The sequence below is a fragment of the Vanellus vanellus genome (assembly GCF_965231255.1).
Source record: "Vanellus vanellus genome assembly, chromosome: 20".
NCBI lineage: Eukaryota > Metazoa > Chordata > Aves > Charadriiformes > Charadriidae > Vanellus > Vanellus vanellus.
In genome coordinates this window covers 7625157-7638659 of record NC_138925.1, presented here as the reverse complement: position 1 = coordinate 7638659, position 13503 = coordinate 7625157, and positions in this window count along the sequence as shown.

The window sequence follows — 13503 nt, the reverse complement described above, 5'->3', positions numbered from 1 at the left end:
TCACTAACGCTAGAGAGGAGTTGGTCCTGATACGCGGGGAGAAGTGTATTGAGTTGAACGGTGGTAGATCTGACTCTCACCCTGATCATACCCCTCTGCTGCATAAACCACCCCACCCCCCCCCTCGCCTGGGAGGGAAGGAGCTGCTCTGCCCTTCTTCTCAGAGGGTGAGCCTGAGGACCTGGTTGACGCCACCCCAGAAACGCTGACAAACACGGTGAGAGGGTCTTGTTAACCACCTCATTCTTCCTGCACATGAACAGCCACCCATCTTCTGGTGTTACTGCTCTGAGCTGAAATAGCACGGCAGCAGCAGGCTGGGCTTGGCTTGAGGAACACGGAGAGATGTGGGCCTGAAGTCAAACTCATCTACAGAGTCAAATGTCCCAATAATGGGCTGAATTAAAGTATGAGGATGCTCTAACGTGGTTTTGCCTTTGCTTCCCATCCCCGGAGGTGTTCAAGGCCAGGTTGGACGGGGCTTTGTGCAACCTGGGCTGGTGGGAGGTGTCCTGGTCCAGGGCAGGGGGTGGAACTGGATGGTCTTTAAGGTCCCTTCCAGCCCAAACCATTCTGTGATTCTATGATTCCGTGGGTCGCAGCTTAGGTGTGGGTTTCGAGGTAGCTACCAAGTGTCTGAAACCAACCTCCACATCCAGACACCTCCTTCACTTCCAGTCGGAGTTGCCTGAAGGCACTGATAAAGCCGGTGTGCACCAAGGCAGCGCAGCGGTACCTGATTCCTGTAACAGCCATGTTCTGCTGGGGGAGAGAAGCCAACGCGCCCAGACTGCGTTGCTTTTGGACGTGCGGGGCAGCAGTAGCCCTGCTGGCTTCGGGGGGGAAGAGAGAGGTTTTTATTGAGGGGAATAAGGGAGGGAGACGCTAGCTGCAAGAGTTTCAGGTGGTAGCCCTGAATCCCAATCATTTCTCCTTCATTCATCACTTTGTATCAGGTGGGCTTGTGCTTAAACGGGGAAAACATCCAGAACAAAAGGATGATGAATATTATCAGAAACTGCTGTTTCCTTCTCCGGATTCCTTGGCTCTGTCAGCGGCCTCCTATTGTTTGATTGCAATGAGTGTGAAGGGAAAAAGACACCATGGCTCCCTGCTCCTTTCCTCCCCGCTTCAGCTTCCGTGTCTTAGGTTTTTTTTTCATTGTTTCCTATGCCCAGGATCAGTTCAGTTATTTACGAGCCCCAAAGCCGGCCAAGAGCCAAACATAGCTGTTTCTCTGCCATTCCTACCTTCGCTATTCCCTGCTGCCTCTCGCCCTGCAGCCCCAGTTTCTGTCTGTGCCTAAACAATTGCCCGGTTTGTACTTATGTCTGTCCGCTCAACTGTCTGTCATTCGGGACTTCCCACGGTTGTGATGTCCGCAGCCCCCTGTTAGTATCTCAAGAGTGACTTTTCCTTAAGCAGCTCCTTCCCGAGACACGCGGCTTTGCAGCCTCCCTCACTCGCTGCGCTTTGCGCAGGTCACCATCTGAGCTCATCCTCAAGGGGCATAAGATGCTCCTTTCAACCGAGTGTCACTCATCACTCATCACTCGTACAGCACCAGGCCAAACAGCTGGCCAAACAGCTGTCCCGTTTGCCCTTGCGTGACGGCACACCTAACTGACAGCAAAGAATAGGTTCTGTACTATAAAATAGGTTCGTGTCATGGATATGGCTTCAGATGAGACAACATTTTGCAGGGGAGAAAATTCCATCATGATAAGGACAAATACTGAGTCTCTGGAACTAGTTATGGAGAAAAAAAAAAAAAAGCACTTTAAATAATAATCTTTCCACTTGGAGCCTTCCACAAGAGAGACTTAAGGCAGTGACCTAAACTCAGACTGAATTGAAAGTCTGGTTCTGCTCTGCTCTAGCAACGGACCCCAGTTCAAATACCATTAAATATGAAACTTACAACTGGAAAGAGTGAAGCGATGGCTCACACTGATTAAATCTGATCCACACCAGAATTTCAGATGAATATGAGGCTCTGAAAGAGGGGAAAAAAAAAAAAGTCCTACATGGTACATATTCCCATTGGTTTTTAACAGACTTTTTTTTTTTTAAGCTGTTACCTTGTGAGCCTCTCTCTTGTTTACACTTAGTCAAAGAATAAAACAAAAAATACTCTCAGTGCAATTAAATTTATTTGGAGTAACTCACTGGTCTTAAATCCAAGGAAATTCGAAATACCCTCATAGAGCAAAATTTGTCCCAGCACACATTAACCCGGTGGGATTAATCCCGGGGAACTGACCAGGCCTTTGGTTCCCACCCTTAATAAATAAGGAGCAAAGTCCCTTCCCGCGCAGTAAGGTCCTACTCCTGACCCAAGAGAGCTGGTGCATCTTCTGCGCAGGGGTGATTTCCCACAGCCGGCCCACCAGGGACACGAGGTCAGATTCCCGGTGCGAGGTGCCTTTTTCTAGGAAGCTGCTGTAGGTGTGACCCTACAGGGTCAGGGCGTACCTGAGCCCAGAACATGCCCGTTGCTGGGACCGCCTCACCTCCCGCACTGAGTGAGGCTCCAGGCAGGAGCAGCCCAGGTCCCGTGTGCCACTCACCCCCTGGTGGGGTGCAAAAGACAACCGGCGTCCCCAACGGCCAAGTGTCTGCCATGCCTCCTCTTTGGGGACCGAGACGGCCACCCTCCCCCAAGAGAAGCAGAAGGTAGAAGAGGCAGCTGCGGTTTGAGTTCTGCAGAAGCCCAGCGCCAGCACCGCATCGCCCCACGCAGCACCCGCTCCCTCTGCTTGACATCGGCACTCTTGTCCCTGTCCCTGTCCCTGTCCCCTCAGCTGATTCTGCTCAAGGTGCGAGCCTTACCAACAATGTCTGACGTCGTGGTCTCTCGTTCCTCTGTCCAAGTGAGGTTGCTACCCTTGCTCGCAGCTCAGTTGTCCGTAAAGTCTGCCGTTGCACTGTCTTCTTCTCCTGTGCATGTGTTCGTCTTGCTTTTGTCTGGTTGTGGGGGTGTTTTCTCCTTGTTTAATTGTCCGAGATGTACTAGTGTTGACTTCTTCGTCGTTCTCTTGCCTCTGATCCAGCCTTCACACAAAAAAAACCCCACACAAATCAAAACAACGGTACCAACCAAACCCAAACCCAGCAACAACCCCAAAGAGAAAGGGTTCCCTTGGGAGAAGGTGACTTTGGCATCAGGGAGTTGACACACCGAAGCCAGGGCTGGGCGAGCCACTGGTCAGAGCCCGGGCAGGAGCAAACCTGGGGCGGCCGAGCTCACGGCTGGCAGCTGCGTCTGCAACCGCAGCGCTGTAGGGCCAAAGGGTTGGGCAGTGTCCTCCACGTCTCCGCGCTCATCCACCAGATGCTTTGAGGGAGGTTCCTGCAGAGTTAGGGGGTGGGGGGAATTTTGTGCTGCCTCAGGAGGGGCTATTTTTAGAGCAGAGGCAGCGCTTAAAACTGCATGTGCCGATTCTCCAGCGCTGGGATCGGCACCGGCAACGTTCGCCCGCGTTTTTGGTGTGAGGAGCCCGGGTTCGGCTGCCTGCAGCTCGAATGGCTGCGTGCTGGTGGTTGGGATCTGCTGCAAAGGAGAGGTCTGGAAAGACAGGTGGAGAAAAGCAGAGGCTTGTGAGATCCATTGTATCAACCAGTAGCTCCTCTTTAAATTCAAGCAGCCGCTTACCAGCGCTGCCGAGTAAAGCCCTTGCCCCTCAGTGAGAGCCCTGAAGGTAGTGTGAAGCTAAACCCGTTCTGCGTCAGCCTTTTTCCCGTTCTTATCGCCTTCTTTCTTCTCAGGAGATCCACACATTAAAAAGCAGCCCTGTCGAGCTCGTTGGCTCCTCCACTTGGCTTCCTCGCTGGCATCTCTCATTCCACCCCGTTCAGGGGCTCGTAATGGGATGGGCCTGGGGAAGGAAGAAGTGTCAGGAGGCCAAATTCACCGTAGGTGTAAGAAGTGCTGTGCCAGGGAGGGGCTAGCAGAGCTGCACGTTGCTTCAGGAATGAGAGGAAAGGAAAAGCCCAAAGCCACCACTCGCGGGAGCTCGGGTGTAGCCCAGAGTAGACCCAGACTCTGACACAATGAGAAGGACCCTTCCCCTTTGAGGAAGAGTGTGAGAAGGTGTCTCCTGTGATACCATCCATCCATCCTCTTACTGCTCAGCTAGCCCTTCAGCCAGCCAGGGCCACATCAACTGGCCCATCCCAGCTGAAGTAGCCGAAAGCACCTATCGATAAAGCGTAAAAGCCCAGAAGAGAGCCCAGGATGCACGTCCCAGGCATCCGCAGCATGGCGGGATGGTTTCAGTTGCTCTCACTGCTACTCTCTACCTCATTTTCCAGTTGCACTCAGCTGGGAGAAGAGAGCCCCTGATAAAAAGGGGTACTAAAAAGAGCCACTAAGATGATGAAGGGATTGAAGCATCTCTCCGGTGAGGAACGGCTGAGAGAGCGGGGACTACTCAGCCTAGAGAAGAGAAAGCTCGGGGGCATCAATGTACATAAATACCTGAAGGAAGGGTGCAAGGAAGATGGAGCCAGGCTCTTTGCAGTGGTGCCCAGTGAGAGGACCAGAGGCAGCGGGAACAAACTGAAACACAGGAGGTCCTGCTTGAACATTAGGAAACAATTTTTCACTGTGAGGGTGACCAAGCACAGGTTGACAGAAAAGTTGTGGAGTCTCCATCCTTGGAGACAGTCAAAAGCCACCTGGCCATGGTCTCGGGCAGCCTGCTGTAGTTGGCCATGCTTGAGCCAAGGGGGTTGGCCCAGAGGTCCCTTCCCACCTCAACCATTCTGTGAAAAAGAAAAGGCCGTGCAAGTGGTGTCAGGTGAGCTGAAGCCCACTGGCTTTGCAAGAGACCAAGAGCCGATGCTTCAAAAGTAGCCTTTGCTTACCTTGGGTAAGGCGAGCCCGGGCAGGAGAAAGCCCTGGGGGATCCAGCGAGGGAAGTCCTGATCCAAGGTCATTCCCCAGCTCGGGAGAAGGCACATTGTGAAGGGAACACTTCACGTGTACTGGCTCCCCTGGGAATGGAGGGCAACGTTCACCCTGCACCTTCTCCTGTACGAAGGCCGGGGGCTTGCAGGTGATAAGTGGCACCGGGACCCTCAGGCTCATCTCGGATTTCACCTCAAGACAGCTTCACAGCAGCAGTTTAACATTCAGTGTGGCATTGAGGAAGGGGGGATGAGGGGTGTGTGAACACGGGGGTAGCGAAGGCCTCTTCTGCATTCAGGGGGCTTTGAAGGTAGAAATAGCCAACGGAAGCTCACAGAGCACCTCCGGATGGAAAAGAATAGAAGTACTTCTATTACTAGAGCATACGGTACAAACAGAAAGACGCTCGGAGCAAATGCTTCGCAAGCTGGAGACACTGGTGAAACAGCTGGGTGGTCCAGCGACAGGGAGCGGGGTGCAGAGTCGGGGACAGACCGTTATCTCTTAGCAGGGGACACAGGACTGCTGGTTCCACCGCGGGATGGAGTGAAGGCGAGATGCCCTCTTAGGGCCAGCCCGGCTCGCTGTGGTGCCCAGGAGCGTAGAAAGAAAGAAAGAAAAAATTTTAAAAAAAAAAAAAAAAGAAAGAAAAAAAATAATAATAAAAAAAAAGCCAGGCCTGCAATGTCCCTGCAGGTGGGCTGTCAGGGGCAAAGAGGAGGAGGCAGAGGATGAGGACAGTGTGGGAAGGCGTGAGGAGGAGCTCCGCAGTGAGCCCGGGCTGGCGGTTCGCTGCGCCCTGGCTGGGGCTTCCCAGTTCCGTGTGCGTGTGTCAGTGCGCGTTTGTGCGTTTATACCCACGTGTGTCATCACGGGTTCAGTGCATGAAGCCTATTCCTCCTCTTTAGCACCTCCCAATCATCTGCACGCGTTTCTTTTCCAGGGGGGTCTCTAGTTTTAGCCCCCTTCTTCAGGCTGAGCCCTGGGATTTCCACGGAGGGGTGACACGGAGGAGGGCTCAGTCCTGCGAGGCGCTAAGCGCCCTCAGCTCACAGTGGCGCAGGCGAAACCCTCGCAGGACGGAGTACAGGGTTGAGGGAGACTTTTTTTCGATAGCGCTCTGCGGTGAGAATACAAGAACAAAACTCGGAGTGCTCTTTTCCCTGATTGTTAATCCTTCTTTTCTTTTCTTTTTTTTTTTTTTTTTTTTCCTTCCCCCTGCACTCCAACCAATTTCGCATGCAGCAGGCAGGAAGAGGTACGACACATGTTGATATTAACAGAGAGATAGAGAGATTATACTCCGTGCTGAGTCTAATCACAGAATAATCTCTACTGTGGTTGAAAAGCAATAATGGCTAATTTTTTTTATTAAATACACTTGCACAGGCAAACGTCACCTACAGGTTGTGTTCTCCAGCGGCAGTGGGGGCAAGGCGGTGCTGAAGCCAAGGGGAGAAGCTGAAGGCCGCAGAGAGCTCGGGGGGTGGGGGAGGCAATAGAAAAAGCACACTGTGATTTTATTTGGGTCAACGAGTGAGTGTATTTCAGCCATTCCTTCCCTTCCAATAATATGTTTGTATAATAGATAACCAGTTCAGCTCCTGAAACTAAGCCCGTCCTTTGCTGTTTGTCAGTAAAATAGTTTTTTGCATGTTTTGCATCTGAGTGTTTTTTCCAACCCTTTGAACCGACCGATTCCGCCGGGGCGAGAGGCTGGAGGTGCGCTGGGGGCACGGCCGCCCAGGGTCACCAGCGCAGGGGCAGGGGCTTCGGAGAGGAGGAGGAGGTACGACCGTGGCTTGCACCGTGGGGGAAGCGGCTGTGTCCAGCCCTGATCTATGAAGAAGGGGCTGCGCCATTTCCCCCGGGTCATGGGACATCACAGGGCACTGTCCCGGATTTTAGCCTGCTTGTCTCCCGCTCACGCGGAACACAAGGGAAGCTCTGAGGTCCAAAACTGATTTAAAAAGAAGATAAATATTTTACTGTTAAAACCAAATTGTGGGTGCAAGCTGCCTCCGGAGGAGCGTGCGCCTCTCTTGCCTAGTGCCTGCAAAACCAAGGAAGGACGGGTGAAGGAAACCTCAGGCTTTGGCACGGACAAGGAGAGGTGTGCTCCTTTCCCATTCTAACAGTACCGAGATCCACCACCACGAACCGGCCCTTTAACATTCTTCGTTCTGCTTTTTTTCTCTCCTGGAACAGGACCGCACACAGCCACAAACAGAGCAAGTCTGACACCGAGTGGGACTTCAGTCCTTAGGCGCAAAGATGCTGATGCATGAGTTGCTCTACAGGTCTGGGCAAATCTGGGCACGGCTTGCTCAGGCTTGGCGGAGACACTATGTGAAAGCAGAGCAGCAATGAAAAAACCAACCCAGCACCCAAACAAAGAAACCCCCACAACAAGAATAAACCCCACAGCAGCAGGAGAGAGAGGAAAAAGCCACGCAGGCAGCACGGCAGGGAGCTCTTGTCATGGAAGTGACTGATGGCTGCAGGCACCGGCATCTCAAAATCTGTCTGCGGGTAAAAAATGGCCAGCCAAAAAGACAGATGATCTGACTTCTGTTGAGGCGAGAACAAGCAGAGATAGGGTAAGAGCTGGAGGAGTGCCTGGGGACATCTCTGAGCCACCCATGTGCTGCTCCCCTTTGGACATCTAATAAAAATAATAATAATGCCATGTAGCCTGGTAATGCTGCTAGAGCTTCATTCCAGGAGATCCCATGTATCAGAAGATACCGCCAAGATCTGGGAAGGCTGTGCTACCTCGAGGAATCCGGGTAAAGAGAAGGAAAACCAGTCAGCAAGGATACGCTGTCCTAGGTCATTCAAAGCAAGATCTGACCCATACCTGTCCTTCACCAGGCACCCAACCTCTGCTGTTGGTGCTTGGTGGGAAGAGGTGATGAGTAAAGCAGCCTGGTGGCACTTACTGAGCATCCGGTTGATTGAAGTCCTTTGGTTCCTCTTCTGCTGCAGCTCAGATGGGCCAACTTTGCCTTATCCCAGTGCCTGAGTGGTTGATGTCCGTGGGAGACTCACAAGGCCCAGCAGAGCACCGGGAGGCTGTGAAAGCACCGACTCAGGGATGCACATCGTGAACAGCCTGGCGGTTGCAAGAGAAGCAGGGTGGAGAGGTAACCGTTGCAGAAAGGCTTCTCCATTACCATTTTCGGCTCCTGAAATTTTTGCGGGAGGGCTGACCTACAACCGGCCCTCAAACTTCCTCCCCACACGACGCAGTCACACAGCTGTGCTGCCCCCCAAGACGCCTCCCCCGCCACATCCGCGTTATCCGCCAAAAGCGGACACCCAGCAGCTGGACTGCCCACACCTGCGCGTCCGCTGCTCCAACACCCCTTGGTTTGTGCAGGGGTGACCCCTAATCCAGGGGCGACCCCTAATCCAGGGGCGACCGGTGATCCCTCCTCTCGTTGCAGCCACGCTGTCTTCCAGCTCTTCACCTGCAGATGGGTTTGCTATGTGCGATCTCCTCTGTTTGGTTTCTTTTGTGGGGCTTTTTGTGCAGCTCTCAGGCTTGGGCACACAAGAGCTGTGCGTGGCTGTAGGACAGCCCCAGGAGAGGAGAAACCCCTGACAGGGACAGTGCCGACCCAGCAGGCTGCACACCAGGGGAACACAGAGACGCGTCACCCACAGAAATAGCAAACTCTGGTGTGTTTTTGTCAGGATCCCTCCAACAGGTCCCCGCTATTTACGTCCATGTGCCAACAGCGCTCAGTCACTGCCTGCAGAAGAGGGGCCGCCGTGCAGAAGCGAAGAACCTGAACCTCCTGGAGCGGCAAAGCTTCCTGGGGCAGGCCAGAGCCTTGCATTACAGGCTGGGCAAATGAATCAGATTTGCCACTTTAAAAAAAACCAAAAAACAAAACATACAGGGAGAATAAGAATGTTGCAATAAAATGGAAATGGCCACAGACAACGGATTGTAAAAGAATCTGGGCGTTTCTTCTCCGTTCAAACCACAACCACAGGTTGGCAGGGGAATACCTCCTGGGGAGGTTCCCGTCTCCCGTCCGTCCTTCAGCGTGGGACACGCGCTGGTGAGACAGCGTGCGGTGCGTGCATCCTTGCGCTCGCACAGTGGAACTTTCCTCCCAGTCTATCGCATTCAAAAGTACGTACTCTAACGGTTGGCAACTGAGAAGAGATAGATGACCACGTTATAAATCTCTCTCCCCGCTGCAACGCCGAAGTACAGAGAAGGCGTTCCTGCTGGCAGCGGCAAAGATGGGGAGTGATGGATTACTCGCTAATCCATCTGCTCTTAGATTTGCTCTCCAATACAAAATACTATTTTAATAAAGTGCTATTAGCTCATAACTCACTCGGTGTCATGGAGAGGAGATAACCTCAGCCTGAGGTTGCCATCTTATATCCCCGCACGGAGTGTTAACAAACAGCTAGCTGGGTGCCACCTCCACAGGGACATCACTCATCCTGTGAGCTGACAGCAAACCAAACTTACTGATGAGGCTGGCAGAGGTGGCAGAGGCCCTGCATTTAAATCTTTGATGAGGCAGGAGTTGAACAATGACAGGTGGCCTTTTTCTTTTTTTTTTTTTTCCCCCCTCCTTCCCTGTTGCATCCCACATGAGCAGCAGCAGTGCCAGCAACTGGCGCAGCTATTCAGCGGGCAGCAGGGCATGAATCAGCCAGCCGGTGGCTAGGAGCGACGTGCATGGCGAGAGGGACAAGGAATCTCTTTTCAAAAGCCGGATTTAGAGAGCTGGTAGCAATAGGGGCTGGGAAGCCCATGGCACGTGGCGTTAAGGAAGGAGTAGTGTGCAAGTGTGAGAGAATGGATGGAGAACTTTATTACCCGTGGAAATAAAAAATGAGATGTCAACACTGAGAAAAGCAGCACTTTCAAGCCTGAGCTACAGTTGTTCCGGGTTGCACCGAGACTGCAGAGAGCATCAGCTACGTGAGTTCCCAGCGTTCCCCGTGCCACTAACCAGAACACACGGATGTTGAGCTCAAACAAGGGGATTATTTGGCTGGAACCCACCCCACCAGCTCCCAAAGCACTGTCAGGGAAGAGCGAACAGCATCAGCTTGTACACAAGGAAGCCCATGCCACTCTTTCAATGCAGTGGGAAGAGATGAAGACAACTAGGTTGGAAGATCGGACCCAAGCAAAACAAGCTGTCCACACCACCTCTGCCACTCCTTACCCACCAGATGTAGCACCTCACACCTCCTCAACCCTCTTGAATCGGGCTCAGCTCTGGCTTTTCTGCTCCATCTCCTCAGTTTTTCCCAGCCTAGGTGCCACCTCCCTCTCTTCTTCACAGGTGGGAAGTAAGGCATCCGTCATTCAGCACGAGTTTGATAAATGATGTATCCATGTTACTGGGCTCAGTGCAAGCGGTCCTTCTCCTGCTGCCAAGGGCAGACGTGATCGTGGACTTTCCGTCGCGGTATTAGCAGGGAAAAAGAAGAAAGGGACGGGGGGATGTGCCCGCTCTGCCCAGAGCCACGAGCTTCTCTGGAAGGGAGGATGAGAACTCCCTGCGAATGTCAGACACACAGATGCTGTCACAACCCGCCAGGGAGGGGTGGTGGAGGGGGATTGCAAACAGAGGGAAGAAAACTCTGCTCCCGGGACTGCAACCAGCACCAGGCTTGCACAAGAGCCTGCAACACATCGCTAACAAAGCATGAAGAGCAGAGATGTGCAAAGCTCCGACCAGCTGACTGCTTGAGGATTTTTTGAGAGTGGGGGGAGGTTGAGACACATGGGACAAGTTCTGGACATCAAAGAGCCCTGCTCCTAGAGTAAGTCCCTAGTATAAAGTATAGATATGTCTCTACTTATCCCTCCCAGACCTTTTAAAGGCAAAGAAACTAAAGAAAACAGACTTCATTTAGTAGACAGAGCATCATCTTCTGGGCTGCCCAAGAAGGGGAAAGAACTTTGCCCCCTGGGATAGAAGGGGCACTGGCTAGTGAGTCACACCAGAGCATCAGCAAAATACGCACTGGAAACGCTACGGCACCTACGTGTTCCTGAAAGCACCCGTGTGTCTGTCTTCAGGACAGACAGTCCTTTGCATCCATATGAAGCCCATACAGCAAAGCTCAGGTAAGGACTAGTGGCATCCGTCGTTACGAGTGGTCATTAAAAGCCCTTAAAAACTCACCGAAAAGAACTTCGGTATTCAGGCAAACCCGAGACCCCTCAGGTCAGCCCGTGCTTCCCACTGTCTTCCCTGCTACAGCAAAGGGCTGCTTCTAGCTAACCGTTCTCCCGAACCCGCCGTTAAATCACTGCTGCACAGCACAGCAGCACGGATCATGGCTGCACTACACGCACCGGGCTCCCTCTGCTTCCGTGTAGGGACCTGATGCAATCTGAAGGAGGAATCGCAGGAAAACAGCTGAGACAGCAACTGCTGCGCCTTTCACACAGCTTTACAGCAGGATTCTCTTCCCAGCTACCAGTATCAGCAAAAGCGCAGGCAGAGAGCGTAAGGACAAGACAGAGTACCTTTCCCCTCCCCCCAGCTCCTTTTGTGCTTCATGAGGATGATTATGGAAGAGAGGAAGAGTATTGAAGGTGGATGGTACAATTAGAGATTTTAATCACACAGTATTAGACTGCTCCCTCACATAATTCATTAGCAAGGGGGTTTTAGCAGAGCTCTGCTTAGCTCTCTCCCATCTCCTGAGGCTTAATAGAATTCTAGTAAAATCTTACCAGGAAGGGGAAAGCCGAGAACAGCTAATTCTCTGGCAAATCAGTGGACTAAAGCCCAACTACACCTAGACTGAAGGGGAGGAAAAAACATGGCATTCAAGTTTATGTCAGTCATTCAGAACCTAAAGCGCGCAGTTTCAGCGCATACAGGGCTTCCTCCCTTTCCTCTACAGCACGCTGCCCACCGCGACGTGCCTTCAGCCAGTAACCGTCAGTGGGGCATGAAATTTGGGCACACGCTACTGCTGTGGGACACCTTAAAGAAGCAGCTTCTAAAACGCATCTTCAAATTCTCCCTCGGCCTCCAAGGGAAGACATCAGAACACTAATCTCAGAGAAGATGGCAGCCCAAGACAGTGAGCTCAAGAACTATTTCCTTCCTGGTGTCCCACAGGGCTGCCTGTTCCGCGGACCCCGGTGACCAGCCCTGTCCCGCTCCCACGCTCACAAGCTCTTGTCAGTGTGCATCTGGCAAAGCTCAGTAACAGCCACCAGTGAAATGGACAGAGCAGAGACTGCTGTCAGTTCTTGTCGGAGGAGAACATCTCAGCAAGGTACTCAAGGGCACAGATTTAGGTCAGGCAAAAGTGCTTGCCTAGCGTAGTTACAGAAGGGGACTCGGAGCAGAGCAGAGTTCAAATCCAGTTCAAACTCAGAAAAAGAAAAAAAACCACACCACACCAAATTTTCTGACCTCTTATAGGCACACAGACAGAACAAATGTCACGCGATCGAGACAGGCTTGTGTTCGTGACTTGACAATGGCACATTCCTCAATTGTTCCAGAAATGCAGCAACAGACTCACACCGCAAGAGCAGCTGGAGGGCACTGGAGGGCAGCAGCCAGTAGCAAACAAGCCCCGCTCACGTCTCTTTCTTCAGACCACGCTGGACACCCGTATGCCAGCCAGACTCACGGAGCCTGGCCTGCTCACTGCCTTAAAGAGAGCTGATGTACTTGTGCGTGGGGAAATATCTAGGGCTGCTCTCAGAGCAGCCGTAGCAGCAAGTACCTGGGCTGGAGAAAGCAAAGAACACACTGTGGGCTGTATAGTCAGAACAGACACGTTGGAACCCGGGAAGCGGCGGTTCCTGCCTTCAGCAGTGGCTGAAGGGCCACGTAGCATCCCCAGCAGTGCTTTCAAGACTGTGCCATAGGAACTGCTCCACTGCAGTTCAAATAAGCTTTTGTGATCCAGGAAGCGCGTGCAGTTATTCTACAATGCTGCTCTAAAGGAGAATAAAAACTCTCAGGCTTGGAACACTTTGGGCTTCGGCACTGAGGAGTCCGGCTCCAGAGCTCTTAGTCCCTTGCAGTGCGGCACTGCAGATGGGCTCTACGGCCATCCTTCAGGAGACTGGAGCACAGAGAAGACAAAAGGCAGCAGCCAGGCACCAGCAGGCGTAGCCACATCACAAGGGAAGTCCCAGGGCTTATCAGCCAACCCAGTGCAGAGCTGTAACTTTTCCTAAGTGTCAACTCACATTTAACCAGGTGTAGCTGTGAACCACAGCTAATACACCTCTGTAACACAGTCTACCCCGAGTCTGTGAAGGAGCGACAGCAAGAGAGCAAGGAGCGATGCCGTACAGAGATGTGAGCAAGGAGGTATGTCATGGGCAGGATGTGGGGGGGAAAAAAAAAAAAAAAAAAAAAAAAGAGATGAGAAATACCTCTGCTGGAGCTTAAACCCTACAAAATTAAATACATGGGAATAGCAGGCTTGGACAGGCCCTGGGTTCCCACAGGCCCATGTCACTGGGACACCTCAGAACAGTGTCAAATGGCTGAAAAGGATTTGGAGTTCGGGCCTCTCTAGCAGGACAGGCCACACAGACCAACACAGTCAATGGTATT